Here is a 15,420-nt window from a genome sequence, read left to right as displayed (position 1 = left end):
TATATTGTGAAAGCAGGCCAATTGGCCCATTGAATCCACATTGACACCCTCCCATCCCCACCCACGGAGAGCATTCCACGCAGACCTACCTCATCCCCTCCCCCCACCCCATCCCTGTAACCCTGCATTTCCCATTGCTAACTCATCTAAACTGCCGAGCTTTGGATTCTGGGAGGAGACTGGAGCACCCATAGGAAATCCACACAGGCTGACGGGGAACGTGCAAACTCCACCCAGACAGTTGCCCGAGAGTGGAATTGAACCCAAGTCCCCAGCACTGTGAGGCAGCGATGTCAATAGACACACACACAAACTCGTCAAACACTTGGATATTTCTCCTTTGCAATGTGTTGCACCCAACTTAGGATAAGCTAAAGTATAGCTTTTGTCCAATTTATTTCCAGAGTATAATCAAGGCTTTTGCAGTTCACTGAGTTTAATTTCAGCAGCTGCTATCTGTCCACTCACTTTCGCCAATCTCATTTCTTCTTTTTATAGTTGAACAGAGCAGATAATTATTTATATGAATTTGTCTTTGACAAATTACCTCTTTGAACACTGAGGACACTTAACAACTGTGCACAGCATAGCGTGAAGACTTAACATTAATTTATAATTATTCATGCACATTAAAGTGCAATATACATATCTTAAATTGCTGTGAGTTTTAATTCCCTTTCTTTACGGATCTGCTTTCCTCTTCTCTCTCATTGTCTTTCAGCTTTGGTCACATTCCCATGACCCAGTGAAAAGCGTACACTTCACATCTCATGAGTCAACAAAAATACATGAAAGTAAATTTCAATAAAGAGCCAATTTCTGTTATCAAATACTTCTCACGATGCCGGGTTATAAAGTCAGAGGAGTCTACAGGACTTTGGCCCACTGAGTCTCTGTCATTCAAAATCAACCACCTAACTATTTGAATCCCATTACTCAACACTTGGCCCATAGTCTTCAATACCAAAGTATTGTGTACATCTAAATATTTCTCTAATGTTATGCGGATTCCTGCCTCTACTACCCTGATAGAGAGTCAGTTCCAAATTCCCACCCACCCTCCCTGCAGGTGAAAACAAGTTCCCTCATGTCTCATCCCCTGACCTTAAATCTCTGCCCTCTTGGTCACTGATCCTTCCATCAAGGGGAAAAGTTCCTTCCTGTTGACCTTACCGATAGTTCTCAAAATTTTATATGTCTCCTTCGTTTCCCCATTCCCAGTCTCCCCTGCTCAACCAAAATGGCCTCACAACTAATTGAATATTTTCATAGAATGGGGCTCAGTGAGGTCTGCAGATGCTGGAGATCAGAGTTGAGAGTGCGGTGCTGGGAAAGCACAGCAGGTCAGGAAGCATCCAAGGAGCAGCATCTCTCAGTTCCCTTTAGAAGGTGAGTCTAGCTTTTTGGGGTGGCACGTTGGCTCAGTGGTTAGCATTGCTGCCTGACAGCATCAGGGACCTGGATTCGATTCCAGCCTTGGGTATCTGTATGGAGTTTGCATATCCTCCCAGTGTCTGCGTGGGTTTCCTCCCATAGTCTAAAGCTGTGCAGGGTAGGTGAATTGGCTGTGCTAAATTGCCCATACTGTACAAGGAAGTTCAGGTTAGCTGCATTAGTCAGGGGTAAATGTAGAGTGAAGGGGATTGGGTCTGGGTGGGTTACTCTCTGGAGAGTCGGTGTGCACTTGTTGGGCTGAAGGGGCTGCTTTCACGCTGTAGGGAATCTATGATATACTTCCGTTGAGGAGTAGGAGAGTCGATGTTTCGGGCATCAGGCCTTACCAGCTGTGCTTTTCCAGTGTCACACTTTTCGACTCTGATCTCCAGCATCTGCAGTCCGCACTTTCTCCTAGCTTTCATTCATCCAGCTAGTTTGCAATGGCTTGGATGTTTGCCAGGGGCAGGCTGAGGAAGGGGCAACTTGAAACTGTGCTGCTTCAGCCTGCAGGTTAGCAGGTCTCCCATGTTTCCTGGTAAGGGACTGCTCCTGGGTGGGAGGGGGGGTGAAAGTGAAGGACATCAGCCATTCCGGGAGGTAAGTGGGTGCGTCTGGTGGGAGCCTGAGCTCCACTCGCAGCCTTGGTCTTTTTCTCAGTCTGGTCGGGCCTCAGTGTTGGGTCTCCAAGTGCTTGGGTCCATTCTGTGGAATCAGGCCTTTGAGAAGCCAGTAAGTAGCCATAACACTACATTCGGCATTCTCATCTATTCCCCTAACATACTTAGATAAGGTATGATTTGTCTGGTGCGCACACAAAACAATACTTTTCACTGTCTCTCGGCACACTTGAAAATAATAAATCAAATCAAATCATGGTCTGCGATCTACATGAGATTATTACCTCATCCAAAGGTAGCACCTAAACTAGGGTTTGAACCCATATAACTTGGTTCTGGATCAGTGGTGCTGGAAGAGCACAGCAGTTCAGGCAGCATCCAAAGAGCAGCGAAATCGACGTTTCGGGCAAAAGCCCTTCATCAGGAATAAAAACCCATCACTTGCCAACTCTAACAAGTGTGCCCTCAAGTGAGCCAAGATAGATGCCAATTATAAGATTGTGTTTCTAGTACAAACTGCTGAAGAATGTAACTTGTGTGTATACTGTACATGAACTGTACCAGCTGCAAATGTGTTGCTGGTCAAAGCACAGCAGGCCAGGCAGCATCTCAGGAATAGAGAATTTGACGTTTCGAGCATAAGCCCTTCATCAGGAATTATGAAGGGCTTATGCTCGAAACGTCGAATTCTCTATTCCTGAGATGCTGCCTGGCCTGCTGTGCTTTGACCAGCAACACATTTGCAGCTGTGATCTCCAGCATCTGCAGACCTCATTTTTTACTCATTTTTTACATGAACTGTACCAAACCAGTGGCTCTTCATAAACACTTAGTTTGAGGGCAATTCAATATTAAAAGTGAAATACATTGAAACTACAAAGCCAACCCTGAAAATCGAATCCTTCAGGCTTAAGTGCATCACTCTTCATCAACACCTCATTCCAACTGCACTGACAAAGCTCATACAGAGAGCATGAACAGCTCGTTCTGTCACAGTGCACATTTCATCAGCACGAATTGGCTGTAACGCGATTGATGAATTGTGGGCGTTGTTTGGATAACACATGCTTCCTACTGAATGGGTTTAGCAATTCTCTATCAGTGATCTTCTACAGTGCGATTTTCTATGGCAGTTTTCCATAGCATGATTTTCTGTAGCGCCAGGTAGCAGAGGAACACAAATGTCGCATTACAGCAGAACGACCTGTAAGATAAAATAGAAGTATTAGTACAGAAATTCGGTCACCAATTGGATCTAGAGCATGGCAGTGATCAGTGGTTGAAAGCCGTTGGTAGATCAAAGTTAAAATCACACAACACCAGGTTATAGTCCAACAGTTTTATTTGGAAGTACAAGCTTTTGGAGCATTGTTCTATAAATAAATATAAAACAAATGGCTCTCATGTTTCCCTCCACCAATTGACTTGCCAGTGCATAACAATGAGAAAGTGTCAAGCAATTCCAGTTATCCTTCAATTTCACCTCCTGTCCCTTCCCTAACTTCTGGAAAACTGAAGCTAAATTTGAAAAGCTCCATGGTGAACTGGGTGACCTCCATCAGAAAGCTGGGTTTTAGTGAACTGGGGCTGACCTCAATGCCCCTTCATTAAAATGTAGAAAACGCACCTGCTTATCAATGTCCTATGGCCATTTGTAGAAAGCACTACATAGAAACAAAGAGTTAGAGACATGTACAGACCCGTCAATCCAACTCATCCATTCCAACTCGATATCCTCACCTAACCTAGTCCCATTTGCCAGCATCTGCCCCATATCCCTCCAAACCCTTCCTAATCATATACCCATCCAGATGCCTTTTAAATGTTGCAGTTGTAATAGTCTCCACCACTTCTTCTGGCAGCTCATTCCATACACGCACCACCCTGTGTGTGAAAAAGTTGCCCCTTAGGTATGCCCTCTAGTTCTGGACTGCCCCACCCCAGGAAAAAGACTATCCTATCCGTGCCCCTCATGATTTTATAAATCTCAATAAGGTCACCCCTCAGCCTCCGATGCTCCAGGGAAATCAGTCCCCGCCTATTCAACCTCTCCCTATAGCTCAAACTCTCCAACTCCAACAACATCCTTGTAAATCCTTTCTGAACCATATACCTGAACCAGTTTTGTGCTGAACTATGGTGCTTCATCCATGGTGATAGTCACTGTGCCAGGCTAAGGTAGAGAGTGTGGTGCTGGAATAGCAGAGCAGGTCTGGCAGCATCCGAGGAGCAGGAGAATCAACGTTTCGGGCATAAACCCTTCATCAGGATGTTTTTTTGATGAAGGGCTTATGCTCAAAATGTCGACTCTCCTGCTCCCCGGATGCTGCCTGGCCAGCTGTGCTTTTCCATCACCACACTCTTGACTCTGATCTCCAGCATTTGCAGTGTTCACTTTCTCCTGTACCAGGCCAAGGGAAGGAATGATCATTTGGCAAATGTGCCAGAGACCTAGTTAGTACTGAGAGAACAAATCCCCACATCCAATACAGGCCACACCCTCAGTGGGGGAGAGGGTGGTTGAGGGACTTCATGGCGAGTGTGATAAATATAACAAAAGCAAATTGTATCGTACAGGAGTGAGGTGATAGCACTGGAGAGGGTGCAGAGGGAGATTTACCAGGATGCTGCCTGGGCTGGAGAGTTTCAGTTACAAAGAGATACTGGAGTTATACTCCTTAGAGCAGAGGAGACTGAGAGAGGACATTTTTGAGATGTACAACATTATGAGGGGCATCGATAAGGTAGACAGAAGAAAGCTTTACCCTTGATGGAGAAACAGACCCTTCTGTTCAACCTGTCATGCCGAGCAGATATCCCAACCCAATCTAGTCCCACCTGCCAGTACCCGGCCCATATCCCTCCAAACCCTTCCTATTCATATACCCATCCAAATGCCTCTTAAATGTTGCAATTGTACCAGCCTCCACCACATCCTCCGGCAGCTCATTCCATGTACGAACCACCCTCTGTGTAAAAAGGTTGACCCTTAGGTCTCTTTTATGCCTTTCCCCTCTCACCCTAAACCTATGCCCTCTAGTTCTGGACTCCCCAACCCCTGGGAAAAGACTTTGTCTATTTATCCTATCCATGCCCCTCGTAATTTAGTAAACCTCTATAAGGTCACCCCTCAGCCTCTGATGCTCCAGGGAAAACAGTCCCAGCCTATTCAGCCTTTCCCTATAACTCAAATCCTCCAACTCTGGCAACATCCTTGTAAATCTTTTCTGAACCCTTTCAAGTTTCATAACATCTTTCCAATAGGAAGGAGACCAGAATTGCATGCAATATTCCAACAGTGGCTGAACCAATGTCCTGTACAGCTGCAACATGCCCTCCCAACTCCTGTACTCAATACTCTGACCAATAAAGGAAAGCATACCAAACGTCTTCTTGACTATCCTATCTTCCTGTGACTCCACTTTCAAGGAGCTATGAACCTGCACTCCAAGGTTCCTTTGTTCAGCAACACTCCCTAGGACCTTACCATTAAGTGCAGAAGTCCTGCTAAGATTTGCTTTCCCAAAATGCAGCACATCGCATTTGTCTGATTTAAACTCCATTGGCCACTTCTCAGCCCATTGGCCCATCTGATCAAGATCCTGCTGTAATCTGAGGTCACCTTCTTCGCTGTCCACTACACCTCCAATTTTGGTGTCATCTGCAAACATACTAACTGTACCTCTTATGCTCGCATCCAAATCATTTATGTAAATGACAAAAAGTAGAGGACCCAGCACCGATCCTTGTGGTACTCCACTGGTCACAGGCCTCCAGTCTGAAAAACCCTCCACCACCACCCTCTGTCTTCTACCTTTGAGCCAGTTCTCTATCCAAATGGCTAGTTCTCCCTTTATTCCATGAGATCTAACCTTGCTAACCAGTCACCCATGGGGAACCTTAACGAATGCCTGACTGAAGTCCATATACACCACATCTACCATTCTGCCCTCATCAATCCTCTTTGTTACTTCCGCAAAAAACTCAATCAAGTTTGTGAGACATGATTTCCCACGCACGAAAACATGTTGACTATCCGTAATCAGTCCTTGCCTTTCAAAATACATGTACATCCTGTCCCTCAGGATTCCTCCAACAACTTGCCCACCACCAAGGTCAGGCTAACTGGTCGATAGTTCCCAGGCTTGTCCTTACTACCCTTCTTAAACAGTGGCACCACATTAGCCAACCTCCAGTCTTCCGGCACCTCACCTGTGACTATCGATGATACAAATATCTCAGCAAGAGGCCCATCAATCACTTCTCTAGCTTCCCACAGAGTTCTCGAGTACACCTGATCAGGTCCTGGGGATTTATCCACCTTTACACGTTTCAAGACATTCAGCACTTCCTCCTCTGTAATCTGGACATTTTGCAAGATGTCACCATCTATTTCCCTACAGTCTATATCTTCCATATCCTTTTCCACAGTAAGTACTGATGCAAAATATTCATTTAGTATCTCCCCCATTTTCTGTGGCTCCACACAAAGGCCGCCTTGCTAATCTTTGAGGGGCCCTATTCTCTCCCTAGTTACCCTGTTGTCATTAATGTATTTGTAAAAACCCTTTGGATTCTCCTTAATTCTATTTGCCGAAGCTATCTCATGTCCCCGTTTTGCCCTCCTGATTTCCCTCTTAAGTATACTCCTATTTCCTTTATACTCTTCTAAGGATTCACTCAATTTAACCTGTCTATACCTTACATATGCTTCCTTCTTTTTCTTAACCAAACCCTCAATGTCTTTAGTCATCCAGCATTCCCTATACCTACCGGCCTTTCCTTTCACCCTGACAGGGATATACTTTCTCTGGATTCTCATTATCTCATTTCTGAAGGCTTCCCATTTTCCAGCCGTCCCTTTACCTGTGAACATCTGCCTCCAATCAGCCTTCAAAAGTTCTTGCCTAATACCGTCAAAATTGGTCTTTCTCCAATTTAGAACTTCAACTTTTACATCTGGTTTATCCTTTTCCATCATTATTTTAAATCTAATAGAGTTATGGTCGCTGGCCCCAAAGTGCTCCCCCACTGACACCTCAGTCACCTGCCCTGCCGTATTTCCCAAGAGTAGGTCAAGGTTTGCACCTTCTCTAGTAGGTACATCCACATACTGAATCAGAAAATTGTCCTGTACACACTTAATAAATTCCTCTCCATCTAAACCTTTAACACTATGGCAGTCCCAGTCGGTGTTTGGAAAGCTAAAATCCCCTACCCATAACCACCCTATAATTCTTACAGATAGCTGAGATCTCCTTACAAGTTTGTTTCTCAATTTCCCTCTGGCTATTGAGGGGTCTATAATACAATCCCAATAAGGTGATCACCCCTTTCTTTTTTTCTCAGTTCCACCCAAATAACTTCCCTGGATGTATTTCTGGGAATATCCTCCCTGAGCACAGCTGTAATGCTATCCCTTATCAAAAATGCCACTCCCCTCCTGTCTTACCTCCTTTTCTATCCTTCCTGTAGCATTTGTATCCTGGAACATGAAGCTGCCAGTCCTGCCCATCCCTGAGCCATGTTTCTGTAATTGCTATGATATCCCAGTCCCATGTTCCTAACCATGTCCCGAGTTCATCTGCCTTCCCTGTTAGGCCCCTTGCATTGAAATAAATGCAGTTTAATTTATTAGTCCTACCTTGTCCCTGCCTGCCTATGATGGGCCGAAGGGCCTTTTTCAGTGCTATAGGCCTCTGTGACTAAATATAGCTGTAAACTACCAAATCAATTGAAACATGCTTTCACTGCACTAACAGCATTTCACAAGAACCATGTTTTGTTTCATGTGGGACAAATCTATGCATTTTTCTTTCTCTATAAATCAAAAGAACTGCAAAGATATGAGATTTCCTGTCTGTTATTGGGAGAGAAACCTGCTGAATGCCACTTGTAACTAATTGCCGATCTCTGAGTATTCATTCCATACCTGCCCTCAGCTGATTAAAAGGCAGTATTCCTGAACCAATCCCAAGCTCTGCTGGAAAGATGTGAGGATAGAATGGGGAAGCATGGGAGGGTGAGAGAAAACCAGGAAATCAATGACACACAACGCCCACAGCCTCCCACATGCTTCACGATCGTGGTGTTTGATCAGGAGGCTGTGTTTCTTGGCTCAGTTTCTGTCATTTGTGTTGGAGATGAATCAAAGACTATGATCTGTTCAGATAGTAAGGTTAGATTAACAGATTGGCTGCTTCAACTTGTTCCTCTGGCCCAGGAGGGATCTTCTGAGGCTATGAGGACATTAAATTTCAGTCTGAAGCCCACACAAACTAATGATGTGATTGAAATTGATTCCAGTCCTTGGAGCTCTTGGTATCTTTAGGAAGTGTGATATGTTTTGGTAACTGATTCATAGGATAAATAGACAAAGTCTTTTCCCTGGGGTCGGGGAGTCCAGAACTAGAGGACATAGGGTGAGAAGGGAAAGATATAAAAGAGACCTAAGGGCAACTTTTCCACACAGAGGGTGGTACGTGTATGGAATGAGCTGCCAGAGGAAGTGGTGGAGGCTGGTACAATTGCAACATTTAAGAGGCATTTGGATGGGTATATGAATAGGAAGGGTTGGGAGAGATATGGGCCAGGTGCTGGCAGGTGGGACTAGATTGGGTTGGGATATCTGGTCAGCATGGACGAGTTGGAACGAAGGGTCTGTTTCCATGCTGTACATCTCTGTGGCTCTATGACACTATGAGGACTTGTGCTCTTGGTATTCATATATTGATATGAACAGTGAACGCACGCGGATATATCAACTCACCCAGAACACTGCCTCACATCGACTGATAGCATGGGCTTTGGGATGTCCCCATACTGGGACTAAATGGCGTTTGAAGTCCACACTAACCGGCATTAGTGTGGCCTGGTTTCTCAGCTGAGTTTGTGTGAATCTAGTATTTGGTCAGTGCTCCACAGTCCTGTTGCTAATTTCCATTCTGTACTTTACAAACCTGCATCCCCCTTGCTTTACCTTGCCTTTCTTCCCCTTTTGCTGACCCCCTGGCTGTTATATTTTCCTCTTTCTAGGAGAGACTGGCCCTGCCTGCAGCAGTATTATTTTTTGTATGGATTTGCTGTTCATCCAGTAACAGCTTTGTCTGGGTTGTTGTTGTCAGTCTCTGTTGGCCACACCAGCAGACTGCCAGGTTTCTCCTTTCCAAATCCAACACTGAATACATTTAATGTTAATCCATTAGATTACTGTCTCCATACAGCTGGATTATGAATGAAATTTGTCTCATTACTCATCACTAAATTTATTGTGGCCTGTCCTCTTGTTAGCTTCAAAAACTACTTTTGAACGAAATTCAATCCCAAGAACTATTTTCTTCTTAACTTTAGCATGCTATACTTCCAATCAGAATAAAAATTAAAGTCTCCTCTTAAACAAACATGTGCTGTCATTATAAGCATAGTCTATCAGTTCACTGGAACCACTGCTGTTTGTGATATACATAAATGATTTGGAGGAAGGTGTAAGTTGCCTCATTAGCAAGTTTGCAAATGACATTAAGATTGGTGGAGTCGCAGGTAATGAAGGAGACTGTCAGAGAATACAGCAGAATGTAGATAGATTTAAGAGTTGAGCAGAGAAATGGCAGATGGAATTCAATCTGAACAAATGCGAGGTAATGCATTTTGGAAGATCCAATTCAAGAGCAAATATACAGTAAATGGAAAAGTCCTGGGGAAAATTGATGTACAGAGAGATCTGGGTGTCTAGGCCCATATTTCCCTGAAGGTGGCAATGCAGGTCAGTAGAGTGGTCAAGAAGGCATTTGGCATGCTTTCCTACATCGATTGGGGCATTGAGTACAAGATTTGGCAGGTCAGGTTACAGTTGTATAGGACTTTGGGTCGGCTGCATGTGAAACACTGCGTACAGTTCTGGTCACCACATTACGAAAATGATGTGGATGCTTTGGAGAGGATGCAGAGGAGGTTCACCAGGATGTTGCTAGGTATGGAGGGTGCTAGCTATGAAGAGAGGTTGAGTAGATTAGGATTATTTTTCTTGGAAAGACAGAGGTTGAGGGGGGATCTGATTGAGGCCTACAAAATCATGAGAGGTAAAGACAGGATGGATAGCGAGAAACTTTTTCCCAGAATGGGGGACTCAATTACTCGGGGTCACAAATTCAAAGTGAGAGGGGATAAGTTTAGGGGAGATAGGCCTGGAATATTCTTTACACAAAGGGTGGTGGCTGCCTGGAAACCGTTGCCAGTGGAGATGGTAGGGGCAGGAACAATAGTATCATTTAAGATGCATCTAGACAGATACATGAATGGACAGGTGTAAAGAGATACAGATCCTTAGAAAATAGGCGACAGGTTTAGACAGAGGATCTGAATTGGCACAGGCTTGGAGGGCCGAAGGGCCTGTTCCTGTGCTGTAATTTTCTTTGTCTCTTTGTCTTTGTCACTGCGGCTATCAGAACATCTGTAGAGATCTCCAATTTCATTTTTATTTCTTTGCTCGTCCTGAACTCTACCCTTGTCGTTTTGCTGATTATTTTCCTTTATCTGTTTCCCCTTAGATTGATATTGTAACCCTATCTTTAATCAATAAGGCACCTAACCACTGCATCCTGCTCCCTGAACTAGCCCATCAGCCGCAATCCCTAACTCTCTCGCAGTCATGTGTCAGTAACAGCTGAGTACAGAGCTGTTTTTGAAAATTGTAAGACCATAAGGCATACGAAAAGCAGGCCATTGAACCCATTGTATCTCCACTATTCAATTAGATCGTGGCTACTCTTACTGTCCTTAATTCCACTTTCCTGCCTTTGCCCATTGATTCCCCTTCTGATTAAAAATCTCTCTATCTCAATCTTGAATATACTTAATGGCACACCCTTGGTAGTTCTCTGTGATAAAGAATTCCACTGATTTACCATCCTATGAGAGAGAAATTCCTCCTTATCTCTGTCTTAAAATACCCCACTCATTCTGGGATCATGCCCCCTGGCCTTCGCCATTTTCACTAGTCTTTACCGTAGACACCCTGCCAAGTTCCCTAAGGTTCTTGTATGCTTCAATAAGGCCATCTCTCATTCTTCCAAATCCCAATGAGCATAGACCCAACCTACTCAATCTCTCCTTATGAGGCATACCTGTTAACAGCATGGTAAATTTCTTCAGGACTATCCCCAGTGCTAGTCTATCCTTCCTTAGATAAGGGGCACAAAACTGTTCACAGAATTCCAACTTTGGGCTAACTATTGGGGTGTATAGTTTCAATAAGATCTCCCTACTTTTAGATTCCATCCCTTTGAAATAAAGGGCCAACATTCCATTTGCCTTCCCAATTATCCACTGAACTTGGATGTTAGCTTTTTAAAATTTATGCATAAGAACTTCCAAATCATTCTGTTCTATAGCATCCCACAGTTTTTCTCCACTCAAATAATTTTCAGCTCCTCTATTCTTTCTGCCAAAGTGCATAACCTCTCAATTTCTCACATTATTTTCTATCTACTATGTTTTTGCTATATTTACTGAACCCGACTATATCCCTCTGCAGTATTTGTGTCATCATTAACACGTGGTTCCCAGCTTTTTGTGTGTGTGTGTGTGTGTGTGTGTGTGTGTGTATGTGATTCACAAATTTGGTTACAGCACATTCACTTCCCCCATCCAAGTCATTAATATATATTGCAAATAATTGAGGCCCCAGCACTGATCCCTGTGGTATTCCATCAGTTACAGGCTGCCATCATGAAAATATTATCTAATTAAGAAACCTAACATATTGTCCTTATTAAACACCTTCTGGTAATCCAAATATACTACATCCACTGCTTCCCCTTCAATTCCACCCTCATGAAACGTGTGGAGGTTGCACATTCTCCCCATATCTGCGTGGGTTTCCTCTGGGTGTTCTAGTTTCCTCCCACAATCCAAAGATGTGCAGTTAAGGTGCATTAGTCATGCTACATTTCCCCATAGTGCCCAGGGATGTGCAGACGAGGCGGGTTAACCATGGGAAATGCAGGATGATAGGGTAGGGGGCTGAATCTGGGTGGGATACTCTTCAGAGGGTCGGTATGGACTCGATGGGCTGAATTACCTGCTTCCACAGTATGAGGATTCCAAGTAGGTTAAAGCACAAAAAGATGCTATTTGAACCATTGTCCTTATGCTGAATCTCTACAATAGCAGTTCAATCCCATTCCACCACCTTCATCCTATATCCTGGCATTTCTTAAGTAATTAGCCAGCTCCTATATGAAAGCCCTATTTGAGTGTGCCTCACAACACTCAACAGGCTGTGCATGCTGGGTCCGAATCACTCATAGAGCAAAAATACTTTTCCTCATGTCTCCGTTTATTCCTTTGCTATTCAAATCGGTGTTCTCCGATTCTCGACCCTTTTGTCAATGGGAGTTATTTCTAGGTGTAGGTTTGCTCGCTGAGCTGAAAGGTTCATTTTCAGATGATTCATCACCATACTAGGTTGAGCCTTCGGTGAATCACTGGTGGTATGGCCCACATTTTATTTATGTGTTTCGGTTTCCTTGGGTTGGTGATGTCATTTCATGTGGTGACATCATTATACGTGGTGATGTCATTTCCTGCTCTTTTTCTCAAGAAGTGATAAATGGGGTCCAAGCTAATGTATTTGTTGGTAGAGTTCCAGTTGGAATGCTATGCTTCTAGGAATTCTCGTGCGTGTCTCTGTTTGTGGTAATTGTAGTAAGTAAGGGAATAATTTATCTCTGTCTAATAAGGCCATATGACATAGGAACAGAAATAAGCCAGTCAGCCCATGGAGTCTGGTCTGCCATACTATGAGATCGTGGCTAACCTGATAATCTTCAGCTTCACCTTCCTGCCTTTTTTCCGTAACCTTTGATATCCTTACTGGTTAAAAATTTATCTCAGACTTGAACGACTCAATTTCAACAGACTCACAACCCTCTAGGAGAAGAAATTCCTCCCCCTTTCTGCCTTAATCTCCACGCTGTATTGACCCCTAACAATTTTGAGCAGCTCTGTCAAATCTTCAAATCTTCACTCAACCTCCTGCCTGCAAGAGGAACAGGCACAGCTTGTCCAGTCGCTCACAAAACCAGAGACTCTCCTCTATGGAACCTTTTTTTTTTGAAATCTTCCTCCACCCTTCCTACTCCCTTTACCTTAAAATATCCTGTTTACATTGTAGCACAACACTCCAACTGAAGCTAGAGCAGAATTTTGCAGTCATCACTAATAATCGCAACCAAGATTTCAGGATAAATGTCTGCACTCAGAGAGTGATTCAAACACGGACACTGCTACCATTGGGAATAGTTGAGACAAATAACTGAGCTGTACTTAAGGAAAAGTTAAATAAGGACATGATGTAGAGATGAAAAGGTTATGCTGATAGGATTAAATAGAGTAAAAAAGAGGTTTGTGCGGAGGATTCCAAACTTATAAATCATTTTTTATGTTGTAAGTTCTATCAAATACAACAGAGTAAGAGTTTAAACAAAACTCTCTAAATTCAGGGACTAAGTAAATCATTTGATGGTCATAATTAAATCCTGAACAAATGGGAGCTGTTCCAATGCTATTACTTAAGGAATAATAGGCAAGCTAATGGAGTTGCACACCAGAATACAACTGTAAATGGTTTAACAATTTCATTAAAATATTAAACGTGGAAACTTAATCCAAATGCATTAACTTAATTCTTACAGAGTATGCAGCATAATGTCTTGCCACCTGGATGAACAACTTGCCAAGTTCAGCAACAGACTCACTGGAAGTTTCTCTGAGTTCCTCGCACTCTGTTCTCAGGAGTTAGTTAATCTTAATTATTACTCTGACATATTTTGCCTATGTTTAATCTTGCTGCACATGATGTGATTATTATCTGGCTTTATTCTAATCAGGAAGACCTGAATATGACAAAGTACTATCCATAATGTTCAGACAGGCAGCCAAAACATGTCAAATGTGAATGTGACAGACCGTAAGAAATAGGAACACGTGTAGACCATCATAGAATCGTTAAAGTGTGAAAACAAGCCATTCGGCCCAACAAGTCTACACCGACACTCCAAAGAGTAACTCACCCTACCCTATTACTCTATATTTACCCCTGACTGATGCACCTAATCTACACATCCCTGAACACCACGGGCAATTTAGCATGGTCAATTCACCTAACCTGCAAATCTTTGGAGTGTGGGAGGAAACCAGAGCACCCGGAGGAAACCCACACAGACATGGGAGAACGTGCAAACTCTACACAGAGAGTCGCCCGAGAGTGGAATTGAATCTGGACATCTGTGCATGAAGGGAGTATGCCCCAACTGATCAAAAATCTCTCTATCTTAGCCTTAAATATATACAAGGATCCTGCCCTACTGCTTTCTGTGGCAGGGAGTTCTAAAGACTCACTGAGAGGAGAAATTCCTCCTCATCTCAGTCTTAAATTGATGCCCCTTTATTCTGAGACTGTGCCCTCTGGTCTTAGACTCTCCCATGAGGGGTAACATCCTCTCAGCATTGACTCTGTCAAGCCTCTTCAGAATCCGATATATTTCAATGAGATCACCTCTCATTTTTCTGAACTCCATTGGGTAGAGACCCAACCACGTATAGTCTTTGCTCGTAAGGCATTCCCATCATACCAGGGATTATCCTGGTTTAACTTCTCTGAACTGCCTCAATGAAATGATATCATTCCTTAAATAAGGTCTCCCCAGCACATTGTCCAATTGCAGTAAAGCTTCCCTTTCTTACACTCCTTTTGAAATGAGGGCCAATATTTCATTAGCCTTCCTGTTCCCCTGCTGCATTGTGTTTCATGCATAAGTATCCCCAGATCACTTGGTTTGTGTCTTTCTGTAGTTTCCCTCCATTTAAATAATAAGCTGTTCTTTTGTTCTAACAATTCTTCATTTGTGAGCATCTTCACAATTTCCCACATGAGACTATTTGCCAAATTTTCATTTTCTTACTTAACCTACTGTATGGAAGACACCCAAATTGGTCAGCTGGTTGACAGTGAGGCAGACTGTCTCGGGTTATAGGATGATATAATTGGAATGGTCAGATAGGCAGATCAGTAGCAGATAGAATTAATCTGATCAGTGTGAGTTATTTATTTTGGAAGAATTATTAAGACAAGGGAGTACTCAATGAATGATAGGACGCTCGGAAGCTCAGAAGAACAGAGGGATCGTGGTTGCTTGTTCACAAGTCCCTGATGGTGGCAGGGCAGGTCAGTTGAATAGTTAGGAATACATACAGAGCTCTTATCTTTATTATTGGAGGTATGGATTGGAGCTGCAGAGGACTTTAGCTGGAGTGCAGTTCTGGTCAATGCACTATAGGAAAGATGTGATCACACGGGAGGAGGTGC

This window comes from Hemiscyllium ocellatum, chromosome 13 (genome assembly GCF_020745735.1).
Source record: "Hemiscyllium ocellatum isolate sHemOce1 chromosome 13, sHemOce1.pat.X.cur, whole genome shotgun sequence".
NCBI lineage: Eukaryota > Metazoa > Chordata > Chondrichthyes > Orectolobiformes > Hemiscylliidae > Hemiscyllium > Hemiscyllium ocellatum.
This window is presented reverse-complemented; position numbering follows the sequence as displayed.